Genomic DNA, 10855 nt, shown 5'->3' on the forward strand with positions numbered 1-10855 from the left:
AGGATGGTCTCGATCTCCTGACCTCGTGATCCACCCGTCTCGGCCTCCCAAAGTGCTAGGATTACAGGCTTGAGCCACCGCGCCCGGCCCTAGAATCTTTCTTTTCATAAGTTCTTTGTATTCCTTGAATTATCTGTTCCCTCTGGGATTGGTTTGTTCACTTTTTGTTTAGTTTATTAAAGAGGGAATATTGGCCAGGCACGGTGGCTCACACCTGTAATTCTAGTACCTTGGGAGGCCGAGGTGGGTGGATTGCTTAAGCCCAGGAGTTAGAGACCAGTCTAGGCAATACAGTGAGACCCTCATCTCTACAAAATTTTTTTTTTTAATTTGCTGGGCATGATAGTGGGTGCCTATGGTCCCAGCTACTTGGGAGGATGAGGTGGGAGGATCACTAGATACTGGGAGATCGAAGCTGCAGTGAACCATGATTGCACCATTGCACTTCAGCCTGGGTGACAGAGCGAAACCCTGTCTCCTTGTTGTCCAGGCTGGTCTCGAACTCCTGGCCTCAAGTGATCTGCCCGTGTTAGCCTCCCAAAGTGGTGGGATTACAGGCGTGAGCCACCACACCCGGCCAAACCCGTCTCAGTAAATAAGTAAATAGGCAGTATGGCTCAGTAGTTCAGAGCTCAACTCAGGAAACAGGTTGCCTGGGTTCAAGTTTCATTTCTCTGCCCCTTACCAGCCATGTAAACCTCGGTCAAGGTTATTTTACTTTACTATTCTGTGACTCAGTTTCCTATAACTGGAGATAACAGTAGCACCTAGCTCATAGGGTTGCTAAGTGAGTTAATAAGTATAAAATTGTCAGAACACTGGATGGGTGTGGTGGCTCATGCCTGTAATCCCAGCACTTTGGGAGGTTGAGGCGGGTGGATCACCTGAGGTCAGGAGTTCGATACCAGCCTGGCCAACATGGTGAAACCATGTTGTAACCCCATCTCTACTAAAAATACAAAAATTAGTCGGGCATGGTGGGATGTGCCTGTAATCCCAGGTACTTGGGAGTTTGAAGAAGGAGAATTATTTGAACCCAGGAGGCGGAGATTGCAGTGAGCTGAGATTGAGCCACTGCACTCCAGCCTAGGTGACAGAAAAAACACTCCAGCTCAAAAAAAAAAAAAAAAAAAAAGTTGTCATAACACTGCCAGGCCCACAGTAAGGATGCAATAGCTCTTTGCTGTTGCTTTTCATTTTTTAATTTTTTGATACAGAGTCTCACTCTGTCACCCAGGCTGGAGTGTAGCGGCGCGATCTCAGCTCTCCACAACCTCCACCTCCAGGGTTCAAGCGAGTCTCCTGCCTCAGCCTCCCAAGTAGCTGGGATTACAGGTTGATTATACTGGAACTCACATGGGGCATTTCCTCTGCCCTGCAGTGTTACACGTGGGGGTGGAGAGGTACATGTGCCAGCTGCCGACCCTTTGAGGTGTGTTGAGTCCCGGTAGAGAGTCCACTCCTGCTTCAGCCTCTGGGGCAGCTTTCTCTCAGCATGCTTTGGCTCTGGTTTCCTTTACCCTCATCTGTTCCTGAACGTGATCCTTCCTCTTTCTATCTTCTAGAAGTAAATCAAAATCAAAATCCCTGTGTAGTGGATACTCCCCATCCCCCAGCCATCCTGTTCCCAGCCCTTCTATTTCCTTTTCCCTTTGCTTACTGTGCTCTCAGTGATATTGGATGGGCCAGGGATGGCAGAGACAAGTTCTCAGTCCACCACCTTGAACCAGATGTTGATGTGGTGGTTTAAATGTGTGTGTGTGTGTGTGTGTGTTTTTAGATGAAGTCTTGCTCTGTCACCCAGGCTGGAGTGCACTGGCGCAATCTTGGCTCACTGTGACCTCCGCCTCCTGGGTTCAAGTGATTCTCCTGCCTCAGCCTCCTAAATAGCTGGGATTACAGGCACCTGCCACCAAGCCTAGCTAATTTTTGTATTTTTAGTAGAGATGGGGTTTCACCATGTTGGCCAGGCTGATCTCGAACTTCTGACCTCAGGTTATCTGCCCACCTCAGCCTCCCAAAGTGCTGACATTGCAGGTGTGAGCTACCGTGCCCAGACTAAATGTTCTTAACTCCATCTGACTGTGCACAGATGGTGTCCCTTGGGGCCTGCATGTGTTCACACTGCATGCCTAGACCCTGTGCAGGGAATAAAAAGGGAGGACATGTACTTGGGTCTTTCAACTTTCTTGTAACAGGCATCCTTGGGCTTGTTGACTTTCCCTGGGAGTCTGGTTTCAGAGCCGGTCCCTTAGTGGGTCATTCCACCTAGACCCTGTGGCTGTGTTGGGAAGGGAGGTCTGTTCAGTGTCTCTGAAAACCCCAGAGCCTTGAAACACTCAGGGACGGAAGTGGGTGAGTACAAGATGCATGAACAGGAGAGGAAGAGCCGGAGGAACAGATGACAGGCTGGGTGAGGCGACTGAATGAGCGAGGGTCCAGGGTGTGGCTATGAGAGTAGAGGTCACCTTGGGTGGAGGAGAGAGGAGAGCCAACATTCTCAGAGCTCTTTTGATGTTCCAGGCCCTGGGAACTCTTCATACAAGCTTTCCAGAGGACTCCAGCTTTTGAGTCATTGAGTGACTCTGGGGATCACACAGCAGATAAAGGATATGTCTGGATTTGAACCCAGCTTTATGCAGGGCTTAGGCTTTTAGCCACGGAGCTACATGACTCCCATCTGCCCCAAGCTGACTACAGCATGGGTCTCAAAGATCTCCCTTGGGCCTCTATAGACTGAGCTGTCCCCACCTGAGACGCAACAAGTGGATCTGAAGGCTGAGGAAGCAGAGGGCTCTGGCACCCTCTGGGGGAGGCAGGAGGCTCTGCAGAGATACTGGCAAGGAGGTGGGCAGCGGCCTGAGGCTGGAATCTGGGTAGGTCCAAGGAATGAATGAATGAATGAAGGTCCTGGTTGCTCCACAGGAGGGCAGGGCTTCATCTCCCCCTACTTCTTAGCACTGGGCCCCCAGGATTTACTTGGGCACATCACCTGTTAGAATAAAGACATGAGACCATGTGACTAACTTCTAGCTAGTGGAATATAAGCAGCAATGAAGTGTGCAATTTAAAGAATTTTTTTTTATTGTTGTTAAGAGACAAGATCTCACTCTGTCACTCAGGCTGGAATGCAGTGACAACATAATTATAGTTCACTGCAGCCTCGAGCTCCTGGGTTCAAGTGATCCTCCTGCTTCAGCCTTCTGAGTGGCTGGGATTGCAGGAGTGACCCACCACATCAGCCATTTAAGGAGTTATCTTAAAGTAGAAGGCATGGCCTACTTTGTCCCTTCCTCCATCCTGCTTTCCTGAATGCAGATACAGTGGCTGGAGCACAAGCAGCCACTTTGGACCGTGACTGGAAGAAGCCTATTGACAATGACAGAGCCAAAAAATAAAAAGGGATCTAGTTTCATGATTGTGGAGTTGCCATATCATCTCAGATGCCAACACTTACTTGAGGGAGAGGGTGAAACACTTCTGTTTTATTTAAAACACCGTTATTTGGTGTTTTCTGTACTCGTAGCAAAACTTTTTTTTCCAACCAAAAAGTTTTGCCTCCGGCAAATTCTCTAACCTCCCTATTCCTTAGTTCTTCTATCTGGAATGAGAATAATTGGCCAGGTATGGTGGCTCATACCTGTAATCCCAGCACTTTGGGAGGCCAAGGCGGTGAATCACTTGACTGGAACTCTCAGGAGGGTGAGACCAGCCTGGGCAACATGGTGAAGCCCCATCTCTACAAAAAAATACAAAAATTAGCTGTGTCTGGTGGTACTCACCTGTAGTCCCAGCTAGGGAGGCTGAGGCAGGAGGATCACTTGAGCCTAGGAGGTCAAAGTTGCAGTGAGCCGAGATTGTGCCATTGCACTCCAGCCTGGGTAACACCGAGACTCTGTCTCCACAGAAAAAAAAAAAAGAATAATTATTATTAGATGAATGTATAACAGTGTGACCTATTGAGAAATTGCATTTTTAAAAAATTTTTTGAGGCGGAGTCTCGTTCTATCATCTAGGCTGGAATGCAGTAGTGTGATCTCGGCTCACTGCAGTATCCACCTCCCAGGTTCAATCGATTCTCGTGCCTCAGCATATTGAGTAGCTGAGATTACAGATGCCCGCCACCAGGCCTGGCTAATTTTTGTATTTTTAGTAGAGATGGAGTTTTGCTATGTTGGCCAGGCTGGTCTTGAACTCCTGGCCTCCAGCGATCTGCCCACCTCAGCCTCCTAAAGTGCTGAGATCACAGGCATGAGCCACCGTGCCCAGCCTACCTAGTTATTTTTATTTGTTTACTTAGGCTGCTGTATACTCAAGGAAATGACAGGAAGCAGTGCTCCCTGACTAATCAAGGTAAATACGTCTTTGTTCTCCTCACCCTAAGGAAAGGTAAGCAAGTTCTGGGTGTGTTGTTCTGGGACTTGTATCATGTTGCTAATGTAGCCACAGAATTCTCAGCAGCATCCAGCAATAAACTGATGCATCCATAGGTTGGCTGGGGTCTGGCGGACATAGGCTGGGCTCAGCTGAGTTTTGTTTCAAACCATGGGTCTGATTCAGGTCATGTGCATGTGTTCGTCATCCTCTTTGGACCAGCAGGTCAGTTGGAGCCTGCCTCTTGCCTGGCAATGACAGAAATTCAGGGGAGGCCAACCACTTAAGTACGTTTCAAGACTTAGCTTGAGTCATGTCCATGCACATCCATTGGCCAGAGCAAGTCATATGGCTAAAGTCAAAGTCAAGGGATGCTTTCCCAGCATGCAGCCAAGCCATGTATACAGTCCCAGTGGACTGAAGGATCAGTACCCATGTGTCACAACCCCACAGGCCTAGAGCTGGGGGTCTCTGTACCAGCTGTTGAGGGAGGAAGTAATGGGATGAACCCTTTGTGTTTTGGTGAAAAGAGGAAATGGCCCGAGCATAGCAGTGGACACAGGGGCTATAAAGAGGAACAGAGTGAAAGAGACCTAATATCTCTGGAGCCTGAGCATTTCAGGGTAGAATGTCACCAGACATCTGCTTTGGGGCACCGTGGCCTGAGATTCTGGATCCACCCTAATTCAGGGTTTCACATCCTTTTATACCGGCACATTTGGCCTTGCCCTCAGGGTATAGTATAGGGGCCTAATTTGCTGTGGCCAGCTCCTCGCCAGTACAGGTAGGGAGGGACTGAGTTGAATTAAGTTTGAGTTGTGAAATTTTTTTAAAAATGGCCAGGAGTGGTGGCTTACACCTGTAGTTCCAGCACTTTGGGAGGTCGGGGTGGGAGGATCACTTGAGCCCAGGTGTTTGAGACCAGCCTGGGAACATAGGGAGACTCTGTCTCTACAAAATAATTTAAAAAATTAGCCGGGCATAGTGGCAAGCGCCTGTAGTCCCAGCTTTTCAGGAGGCTGGGGTAGGAGGATTGCTCAAGCCTAGAATTTTGAAGCTGCAGTGAGCCAAAGTGAGCCAAGATTGCACCAGGACACCTCAGCCTGGGCAACAGAGCGAGACACTGTCTCAAAAAAAAAAAAAAAAGTCTTGTTGCTTATATCTGGGATTGTTTGGAGTAATTAACATCTACTTCACATGTCAAGTGCCTGCACAAAGTAGCCCCTCAATAAGATGGGCTGCAGTAATGTAACAGTAACTAGCTGTGGCGGGGGCTTTCCTTTCCTGTCCCAAGGGAGGGGTGAAGATATAGGATAGTGGCTGGGTGCAGTGGCTCACCTCTGTAATCCCAGCACTTTGGGAGGCTGAGGCAGGCAGATTACTTGAGGTCAGGAGTTCAAGACCAACCTGGACAACATACAAAAATACAAAAATTAGCTGGATGTGGTGGTTCATGCCTGTAATCCCAGCTACTCGGGAGGCTGAGGCAGGAGGATCGCTTGAACTCGGGAGGTGGATGTTGCTGTGAGCTGAGATCGTGCCACTACACTCCAGCCTGGGCGACAGAGCGAGACTCCATCTCAAAAGCAAAACCAAAACAAAACAAAGCCAACAACAAGAAACCAAAAACCAAAAAATGTACAGGACAGTAAGCGGGGGAAGAGAAAACCTGAGGAGTGTCCTGGACATTGGGGCCCTATGTCCCCCACAACAAGGGACTGCCTCTTGGGGGCTCTTAAGGGTACCCAGTGGTACAGCGAGGCTCCCAAATGGCTTGGAGAATAACTGCCTTGGTCAGGGCATCGTGTAGTGTGTCCCCACCCCAGGCTGTGCGTGCCTCCCTCTCAGGTGTCAGGGAGGAGCTGTTTGCAGGAAGCCCCCTTCCACCTCCCCCAGCCTCCCTAGGGGGCTCAGAGAGAGTGGGGTGTGGACTTGGCCGGTGAATGGGAGCCCCTCACCCCATTTCTCACTTTGCCTGGGGAGGCTCCAGCGTTGCAGTGGTCCCACTTCTGCTTGCTCGAGTCCCTAAGTCCCTGGCCTTGCCGAGGGCCTTCCCCTATGGAGGTCTTCCCCGTTTTGGCATTGCGCAAGGCCTGCAGATGCCTCCCTGACCAGCCTCCGGGCTGGACAGTAGAGCTGAGGCTTTGGGAAAGAGGAAGCCGCCCCCGAGACGGGATCCTCTCTTGAGCCGGCAGAGCCCTGGGGAGCCAGCTGCACCAGGAGCTTCTGCCCGGCCTTCCTGTTCTCCTCTCCGCAAGTCCAGCACCCCTGCAGCCACTTCCTCCTGTGGAGCAGGTACCCCTGTCCCTGGTCTCTGGGCCCGGAGGGTGAGTGGAGCATTAGGAGCGGGGCTGGGCTGAAACTGTCTGAGCGGGATAGGGGCAGGGGTGGGGGGAGTCCATCTGGGTGTGAGTGGCAGATCCCAAACCAACCCAAGCCCAAGGCACTAATCAAAGCTAGGCTCAACTGAAACCCTTCCACCACCCCAAATCCTTCCAGCCAGAATCCCAATCCCAGACCATCATCCTCCACTGACCCTGCCTTAGCCCCAGCCCCAGCCCCTATTCCAACCTTACCTCATCCTCATCCCACTTGCACCCAACCCCAACCATTTACTCATCTCATCCAATTCCAACTATCCATCATCCCAACCCTAACTGCAACTCCAACTCTATCATCCTCATCTCAACCCAGCCTCCACCATATCTTAACCATCACCTGCAACCAAATCCAACCTTCACCCTTACCCCCACCCATCACTCAACCTCAATGTCCACCCCAATCCCAGCCTTAATTTGCTTCCAGAATTCCAAACTGACCATCACCCTGACCTCAGCCCCAGCCTAGCCCAATGATAATCTCTCCTTACTCTAACCCCAGCCCCATTCCACTTCATCCATCACCACTTTGTCGGTCTACGGGAGGGCTTCTGGTGCTGTCCAGCACAGTTCGGAGAGTGGGCACTCCAGCCAGTAGTATTCACAGCCAGACTAAGGAATGAAGTGTGAAATTTCTACTGCCCATGTCAAAGCCAATAGACATTCATTATGGATTCTATGGCTCTGATAATCAAACATTTGGCCTGTGATTGGGGATTTCCACTATTTTGACCATAATCTGCTCCAGGAATTGCCCATCTGTACCCTGACTCCCTATCTGTGGACCAGCAACCTCCAGCGGGCCTTGTCACCCTGTGCCCTTCTTTCTCTAGCCCAATGGGGAAGTTGGGGAGAAGCCTTGGTGTCGGGAAACAGAAACTGAATCCTACGCCAGGGCCTAGCTGTCCAAAGGGAAACTGCCTCTGCCCTTTCCTCCCCAGCTGAACTTGGCCTCTGGAATCAGAGGTCAGGAACCTGGGGCCCCAGCCCACCCTCCAAGACCTCCTGAGGCGCTTGGTCTCAAACAGGCAGCAAACGTGAGTGCCCACTGTGTACCAGGCCAGCCCAAGGCACGCTGATGCAACGTATACCAATACTAGGAGGGGGGATTTAGAATCCTGTCTTCAGAGCACGCAAGACTTGGAGACCCAAGGATGAACCTCAGGAACTTCTCTCTGGGGGACAATGATTTCCAAAAGAGTCACCCAAGATCGTTCAGGGCTGCAGAGCCACTAGCTCCCTGTTCCTAGCACGCCGCGCTCCCTTCCCCGGGACCTGCAATCCCGCCTCGACCACCAGGGGTCGCTGGGTACTCACTAGGCCACAGCTGCAACCCAACTTGTTGGGCAGGGGGCAGGTGCAGGGATCAGGGGGAGGGGGACAGGGGGAGGCGCAGGGTGGGCAATGTCCCCTCAACTCCAGGGTTTCAAACAGGGACAGAGGTCTCCTTTCTGGGCTGTCCCTGCTCTTTCTCTTTCCAGAACAGTTATCTGGGCTGAAGCTGGTCTTTGTGGTGGAACAGGCTGAACCAATAGGCTGGACTCTGGTGGGGCTGGCCCCTTTGGGGTTGGGGCCAGGCTAATCACATCTACATGATGTGATTGTAGTAGTCCTGGAAAGGGTCCTCCCCTGCGCCCTGTTCCAGGGTCGCTGTGTCCAGAACCCCACCATTCTTCCATCAGGTTCACGTTGCACTTTTCGGGACCTCAAATGGGAGGAACAGGGGAGCTGGGACAAGATAGCTGCCCTGGCCATAGTAGAGCTGACACTGACATCCCCTGTGGCCAGGGACACATCTGACCCCCAGTGTGCCCAGCAGGCTGCTTTTCTTCACGGGGAGGTGTCCAGGCCCCAGCCCCCAGCTATACCATTCTCCAGTGGCCAAGAACCAGGTGTGGAGGCTGGGGGTGCATCTTCCCAGAAGGGGAGGAGGCCTAGGGCTTCCCGGAGAACTGGAGACGAGCCCTTGGGCCTCCACAAATGGCCAGACCGGTCCACTCCAGCAGCCCATGAGAGGGCTGGGTCCCCTGGGGAGAGGCGTCCTTCCTGTCCCAATCCCGCCCTGTACTGTGCTCCCTGCCGGGCACCTTCTGCCTTCTGCAGTGCGCTGAGTCCCGCCTGGTCAGCCTGACTGGCCCTGGGCCTCGGCTCAGCCCCTTCCCAGGTGTGCCCCCTGGTAGTCATAGGAATCTGCTGAGCCCAGCCCCTGAGGCGGATAGGCTGGGGGCTGGGAGGTCATGAGTTTCCTGTCCCCACTTCCAGCCTCCCCGTTCACTTGGCCAAGTCAGCATTTAGGACCAGGGAGGATTGCAAAGTTGGCAACATGGGTGTGTATGTGGTGAAATATACATAATATAAAATTTACTGTTTTAACTGTCTTTAAGTGTACAACCCATGACATTAAGTACGTTTGCAATATTGTGTAACCATCACCACTGTCTATTTCCTGAACTTTTTCATTATCTGAGAGACTCAGCAATCATTAAACATTAACTCCCCCTCCCCGCAGCCCCTGGTTACCTCTATCCTACTTTCAGTCTCTGAATGTACGTAGTCTAGATATTTCATGTAATTGGAACCCTACAATATTTGCCCTTTTGTGTATGGCTGATTTCACTGAGCATAATGTTTTTAAGGTTCACATATGTTAGAATTCATTCCTTCTTATGGCGAATTGATATTCCATTGTATGTACATACCACAGTTTGTTTATCCACATCCATTCATTGATGGACATTTGACCTGTTTCCATCTTTTAGTGGAATAGTGCTGCCGTGAACATTGGTGTACTCTGTTAGAGTCCCTGTTTTCAGTACTTTTGGGTATATACTTATGAGTGGAATTGCTGGATCATATGGTAATTCTATGTTGACATTTTGAGGAATGACCAAATTGTTTTCCCCAGTGATTGAGCCATTTTATATTCCCACCAACAATACACAAGAATTTTAATTTCTCCACATCCTCACCAATATTTATTATTTTCTGTGTTGCTTTGTTTGTTTGTGAACAGCCTCCTAAAGTGTTGGGTTCACAGGCATGAGCCACTGTGTCTGGCCAAGTTTTAAATTTTGATGAAGTCCAACTTACCTATTTTTTTTTCTGTGCTTTTAATTTCATACTTAAGAAAGCATTGCCTAATCCAAGGTCATGAAGATTTTCACCTATGTTTTCTTCTGAGAGTTTTATAGTTTTACTTATATATGTTTCTGACATCTCTTCCTTTTGGACTCAGGTCTGTAGTACCCCTTAGATACTCCCTGACCAGGGACACTCCATGGTTGAGGGCCTGCCTTTTTGGATATGGTACACTCAGCACACATCGAGCTCATGTTTGTGGGGTATGTGTTCCACAGGGCTCGCATGCTGCCTGTCAAACCCAGACTTGCCTTGCACCTCCCCACTCCAACTCTGAACCTCAACTCTGAACCCCTAAAGACCTCACCCCTCTCTTAGTCACTGAGGGGTTTGCTGAATGCCTGATGGGCTCTGCACTGCTATGGGGCACATATCTTCAGTTCTAGGTCCTGAGAAATGGGCTCTCACATGCTGTAAAAAACAAGGCAAGGACAGAGATAGCTCTGGGGTAGCTACAGGAACCTCAAAGGAGAAGTTCCAGCTGGAAGTCAAATTCATGCTGCACCTTGAAGGTTGATTAAGGTTTCAGTAGGCAAAGATTATTTGTGGTGGAGATAGAGCTGGGCAGCTAGGGAGCCCATGAGCAGGCAGAACTGCCCCCAGAATGGGTCTGTGGAGAGCAGGGAATGGGAACAGAGTTGGGGGCAGGAAATGGGGACCTTTCACATCTCACAGGCAATGGGGAGCCACAGAAGGTTTTTGAGCAGGGGAGTGACTATTAAAGGCAGCACTTTGGCAAGTTCAGTAAAGCCCCATTATGGCCTATAGCTAGTAAGGCGGGTGGTAGGAGACAAGCCTCGGGAAGAAACCATCTTTCTGGCTGGGTGACTTGGAGTGAGTCACTGGGCATCTCTGAGCTCCAGTTCCTGTTGGTTTGGGTGGTGGGGAGGGGGCAGGGAAGTGGGGAAGAGGGAGAAACAGCTGTTCATCTGCCTTAGGGTGGTATCCTTGAGGGGCTGGGAAAG

Source organism: Trachypithecus francoisi, unplaced genomic scaffold, assembly GCF_009764315.1.
Source record: "Trachypithecus francoisi isolate TF-2019V2 unplaced genomic scaffold, Tfra_2.0 Lachesis_group21, whole genome shotgun sequence".
NCBI lineage: Eukaryota > Metazoa > Chordata > Mammalia > Primates > Cercopithecidae > Trachypithecus > Trachypithecus francoisi.